Raw genomic sequence first — 6,537 nt, 5'->3', positions numbered from 1 at the left:
GCTCATCCTGCTTCAAGGGTAGGCCCAGTGAGAGGCTTGGGGCTCCAGACTATACCTCTTCTTTGGCTGTTGCAGGGCCCAGTAGGGCTAAATCCCCTTTGTGGAAGATAGAGCTACTGTGGAGCCTAGAGAGATGGTGGGTGGGGGTAATAGGGATCACAACCATCTGATTGAAGAAGAAACTCTTCAAATTTTCTGGATATTGGCAACCTGATTGACCCCAGTCTTGTTACAGGGCATGGAGAGTGGCAGCCCAAACCCCGTGAACCTGCCTATTCTAAATGGGTTCTGCCATCTGCCGCATCAACACAAAACATATGAGACTTTAAGGGGAAGGAACTTTAATACAATTAGGAAACAATACAGGAAAGGCAAAGAATATAGTTTCTAAATCAAGCACCCAATGTTACCCGTCCCCTAGTGGGTAAAAGTCCACCCAGGCAGGATTGGCCCAGAGCAAGGCCCCAAAGCCTGCCACAAGTCCAAAGCATCTTCCAGTGGGGACCCACAGAAAAGGGTCAGAAACAACCAGACAAGCCCGGAAGGAAAAGAGCAAAATCAAAACCAAGATAAAAGCTGCCATTGTCACCTTCTCACGGGTCTCTCACCCACATCTGTGTCACCCAGTCCATGACCAAAAGGCAAGCGCAGTTTCTTCACATGTCTCTCGGCCCCATGTGCCTCCTCCAGGTCTCCTTCTGGATCTCCATCCTGCTTTTCTTCTTTTCTTAGTCTCCCCTGTAGCTTTTCTCCCTGCTCAGCTCCACCCTCCATTTGGGTGGGGCAGGGAACCTGGAACCTCTCCCTTTCCTGGGGACCACCCTGTTACAGTCTGTAAGGGCCGGACTGGCCACAGTGCAGGTTTTCTGATCCCATGCAGACTGGGTAAAGGAGGAGCCAGAGTCCTCAGTAGTTTTGCAGGTTTTTTATTGGGGTTCACCAGGCATATGGCAGGCAGGGGTGCTGGCTGGGTGCTGGCTGGGTGCTGGCCTGCCAGCCTCCCAGCCCCCAGCAAGTCTTCACTCTATCTGGGCTCTCTAGCGTTCGTTCTGCTGCTTCTCGGCTTCTCTTTCGGCTTCTGCTTCGGCTTCTACTGCTGCTGCTGCTGCTGTCCCCGTGACGCCACCCTTAAAAGCACAGTCTTAACTCAGCTGAATCCCATCTACCTATGCCCACACCCTATTCCAGGTGCCCGCCATCAGGCATGCATTCAGGACAAGGATCCATCATCTATCCTGATGGTGGAAGGGCAGAAAAGCCTGATATTTTCTTTACCCTACACAGTCTGACAGTAAATATTCACTTGAATATAGAGGTAATGTTACGGAGCAGCCCCGATATAAAACGGGTTGCCTGGCTGTGGGTCCTAACCCACCCGCTTAAAAGGGACTTATTAATACTCCACTACAGGCACACACAGAAGGTTAATAAAAGGTTTATTTACAAGGGAAGGGGAAATGAGGAAATGTACAACTCAGGAAGAAAATAGGGAAATAAAGTCTTTAATGTGTCCTACCCGATCCGCCGACCTGGAAACCCAAAGGCTCTCTGAGAGCTGGCCGAACGCTTCAAGCTGGCGGAGAGCCAAAAAGGGAATCCCCAAAGCCCACGTGTCTGGTTTTATGCCAAACCTGGCTGCTTAACCACACCCTCAGGTTCCAGCAACCTTCCCTTTGGTGGTGATGGGACTTGGAGTTCCCAGTGTCTTTTGAATTTGGTCTGGAGTGGGGGGTGGAGTCCACAAAGCCTGTATGGAATTAGCTTTAGGACATCCTTTTCCCCCTAACGGTAAGAATTGTAGATATTTAAACCTCACATTGCCAAATCCTGCTTTTTATTGTCGTTACTTTTTTCTTCTCACACATTTTTGTTTACTTCATGATTCTTTTTGTTGTTGTTTGGTATCACATATATGGTCATTAACAAGCTGTAAGGGCAGGACTGGACCACAGTGCAGGTTTTCTGATCCCATGCAGACCAGGTAAAGGAGGAGTCAGAGTCCTCAGTGGTTTTGTAGGTTTTCATTGGGGTTCAGCGGGTATGTGACAGGCAGGGGTGCTGGGGGGCTGGGAGGCTGGTAGTCCTCCCAGCCCCCAGCAAATCTTCACTCTATCTGGGCTGTCTGGCGTTCTCTGCTTCTGCTTCGGCTTCTCCTTCAGCTTCTGCTGCTGGCGTCCCCGTGACGCCCCCCGCCCTTAAAAAGCACAGTCTTAGCTCAGCTGAATCCCATCTACCTATGCCCACACCCTATTCCAGGTGCCCGCCATCAGACATGCATTCAGGACAAGGATCCATCATCTATCCTGATGGTGGAAGGGCAGAAAAGCCTGATATTTTCTTTACCCTACACAAGCTTTTCATGTTTTATTTTTATTTATTTGTGTGTGTGTGCGTGTCTCTGTGTGTGTGTGTGTGATGTGTTGACCTCAACCTATTGATAATAATGTTATTGAATAGAAATGAGTAGGGGCATTTCAGTGGGCCCTGGTGAGTTTCCCATAGACATTTCCCCTTTTAAGCCAATAGATCATGCAATCAGCCACTGGGATTCTTATTATGATTTCAAGATGCTCTTCAGAAAACTGAAAAAATAGAGGTTTATTACTTCGGAGATATGGAAATTACACAGAACACCTGGACCTTACTAAGGTTTCCTGTCGGGGCCCAGACCTGGGGCCCAGACCTGAACATCTGGGTTCTTGCCTGAAGCAGGTACTGAATGTTAGCTCCAGTGAAGGTTTCAAGTTTCCTATTGTGACGACTGAACCCTGCTTGCTCCTTGTGGCTTGTTTGCATTGGTGGTCTCTCCTTCTTTGAGATAATGAGAGACCTCCCCCTCTGAACCCTATATAACCTTGTACACATTCCTGAATAAATGAGACTGGCGATGATCCTGGCTTTGTCTCCACTCCTCGCGTACCCCTGTCCCATACCAAGCCCCTGCTTCCTCCCCCGGGTACCACGTTGATCTGCCCAGCTGGCCCGGACATTTGGCGCCCAGCGTGGGGCCTGGGTACGAGGAAGAACTACAGAGGGAGAAGACGCCCGAAAAGGAAGCTAGCTAGCTCAGGAGGAAGCCTTACCAACGTGGGACCCTGCTACGTCGTGGATAAGGTAAGCTCAGGTACAGCATCTGAATCATGGGACAGGCAATAAGCCAGCATGAGATATATGTGAAGCAATTAAAAGAGGCACTCAGGACACGAGGAGTCAGGGTCAAAAAAAAGGATCTACTCCACTTTTTTGATTTTGTTCAAGACCTGTGTCCTTGGTTCCTTCAAGAGGGCACAATAGATCAAAAAATGTGGAAACGGGTAGGAGATGCTTTAAATGACTTCTATGAAGCCTTTGGCCCCGAAAAAATTCCAGTGACGACATTCTCATACTGGAATCTAATTAATGATTTAATTTCAAAAAAGGAAGCCTACCCTGATATTAAAGATACCATTTGCCAAACAGAACAACTGCTTAGAAGTGCTTCCCCCAGCACTGCGGGGGCCCCATCCCCCAACGATCACTGTGAGGACTTTAATTCCATTTCACAGTGATGTGGAGGACAATCCATCCAAAGAAGAACAAAAAGAACCCTTAGGAAAAAATGAAAGGGCCTCTCCCGACCGGCCCAAAATAGAAAAGAAAAACAATTTATCCCTCTTTGAGCAAGTTTACTTCTGTAGCTACAAACCCTCCTTGCTCATCTGAGGAAGAGGACGGAGTTTTTCCACTGCTTAACTCCAAAAGCGAAATCAAAGTTGCTTCGCAACCTCCCCCCACCCTCGCAAAAGGGGAGGATCCTGAGGCAGGGGAAGTAGATTGGAGCAACCTCAAGGAGGAGGCTGCACGTTACGATCCCCACTCTCCTCCTTATTACACGGCCGCTGTTGCCTCTGCGCCCTCACAACTCGCTGACCCTAATCTCGACCTTAAAACCAAAATCGCCCACCTTGAGGAGCGCATGCGCCTACAGGCTCGTTATCATAAACTTTCCCTTCAACCGATCCAATTAACTTCTTCATCCAACTCAGATCCCGCTCCACCATTATGGGGGAGAGGTGACGCCGAGGCCACTTCAAAGCCGCCCTTAAGGAGCGGGCTTGAAGCCGATGTCACCTTAAAGCCGCCATTATGGGGTGGAGTTAGCGCCTAGCTATTTTATCTCCTCCCCCCAAGGCTCCCGCTGCTTTGTCTGCTTTCCCGCCTCCCAAAAAACTCTTATCCGTGGCTTCTGTCTTTCCTGTTATCGAAGCTCCAGATGCTCAAGGCCACCTCCACCGCTATCACCAGCCACATAATTTTCAACATTTAAAGGAATTAAAAACCGCTGTTACCCAATGCTAGTGCCCCTTTCACTCTCACAATTCTTGATTCTATCGCAGAAGGGTGGCTCACTCCCCTAGATTGGCAAACTTTAGTAAAGGCTGCCCTTGACGGCGGAGATCATTTACTTTGGAGAACTGAATTTCAGGATCTCTGTAGGGACCTGGCCTGAGAAAATAAACGGGCTGGAAACCCATGGACTTTTGAAATGTTCACAGGCTCTGGGGATTTTGCTACGTCGGAAGCTCAACTTGTGGCTGATCCCGGGCTTTTTGCTCAAATCTCTTCTGCAGCCACCAGAGCATGGCGCAAACTTCCTGCGAAAAACAATACTGGAATCCCACTGATTAAAATAAGACAGGGTACTGGGGAGTTCTCTGATTTTGTTGACCATCTACAGATTGCAGCAGAGCGCTCCATAGGCTCCACTGCTGCCACTGCTGAACTGGTGAAGCAGTTGGCCTTTGAAAATGCCACTCCGGCTTGCCAAGCGGCTATCAGGCCCATTAAAAGACAGACCTCGGATGTTTCTGATTACATCTGCATTTGTGCAGACATTGACCCTTCATATCAACAGGGTTTGGCCATGGCGGCAGCATTTAGCGGTCAGACTGTGGCTAATTATATTAAATCAAAAGCAGAACCCTCGCGGGGTTGTTATAAGTGTGGCAAACCTGGCCATTTTTCAAAGGCTTGTCCTTTGAACCCCGCACAAGCCCAGCAAAAGGTCCCTGGGCTGTGCCCCCGCTGTATGCACGGCAAACACTGGGCATGAGACTGTAGGTCAAAGACAGACGCTCAGGGACAACAATTCCCGTCCCAGTTGGGAAACGAGAAGAGGGGCCAGCCCAGGCCCCGAAACAACCTCTTGGGGCAATCCCCTTTGTTCCAGCGACACCCACAAATCCTTTTCAAAACTCCGCAGAGCAACACCAGGAAGTGCAGGATTGGACCTCTGTGCCACCTCCAATACAATATTGACCCCTGATATGGGGCCCCAGGTCTTAAGGACAGGGGTTCATGGCCCTCTACCACAGGGTATGTTTGGCCTTATCATTGGCAGAGGCAGTGTGGCTTTACACGGTCTTAAGATTTTCCCGGGTGTTGTTGATAATGACTTTAAAGGTGAAATAGGAGTTATCGCTGAGTCAAAAAATGTTCTTTCTATCGCTAAAGGTCAAAACATTGCTCAGCTAGTGCTGTTCCCCTTGGTGCCCACAGATCATGTCAGCCTCTCCCCCTTTAGAGGGAATAAAAATTTCGGCTCCTCAGACGCTTTTTGGGTTCAGCCCATTACTGCTAACAAACCCTCACTTACCCTTATGTTAGATAATAAGCCTTTTACAGGAATAATTGACACAGGAGCAGATGTCACCATCATTAGGCAGGAAGACTGGCCATCTACCTGGCCAACTGTTGCCACCATAACCAACCTTCGGGGTATAGGCCAAAGTCGTAACCCTTGCCAAAGCTCAAAATATCTTTCTTGGAAGGATCCAGAGGGCAATTCTGGTCTTATAAAGCCTTTTGTTCTTCCGCACTTACCGGTCAACTTGTGGGGAAGGGACTTGCTTTCTCAGTTGGGGATGGTTATGTGCAGCCCTAACGACATTGTCACTGCCCAAATGCTCAATCAAGGTTTTGTCCCGGGACATGGATTAGGGAAAACGGGCCAAGGTATTCGACAGCCCCTCCCTGCCACTGGACAACAAGACAGAAAGGGACTAGGAAATTTTTAGTGGGGGCCACAGACAAGCCTGCACCCCTTAGACATGCCGATCCCATTGTTTGGAAGTTGGAAGACCCTGTCTGGGTTGATCAGTGGCCCCTTTCTTATGAAAAGTTACTTGCAGCCTGCCGGTTAGTGCAGGAACAAGTGGCGACGGGTCATGTCGTGCCCAGTTCCCTGGAATACACCTATTTTTGTTATTAAAAAACAATCAGGGGCATGGCGACTCCTCCAAGACTTAAGAGCTGTCAATGCAACCATGGTTCGCATGGGGGCCCTTCAACCAGGCCTCCCTTCCCCAGTTGCCATCCCAAAGGGTTTCTACAGGGCGGTGATCGACCTCAAAGATTGTTTCTTCACCATCCCTCTCCATCCTGAGGACCAAAAAAGGTTTGCATTTAGTCTTCCTTCAATTAATTTCAGAGAACCCTTGCAACGGTTCCATTGGACAGTTTTGCCCCAGGGCATGGCTAACAGCCCTACTCTATGTC

This window comes from Talpa europaea (genome assembly GCF_964194135.1).
Source record: "Talpa europaea genome assembly, chromosome: 9".
Taxonomy (NCBI): Eukaryota; Metazoa; Chordata; class Mammalia; order Eulipotyphla; family Talpidae; genus Talpa; species Talpa europaea.
The sequence above is the reverse complement of the archived record's forward strand: the minus strand, read 5'-3'. Positions refer to the sequence as shown.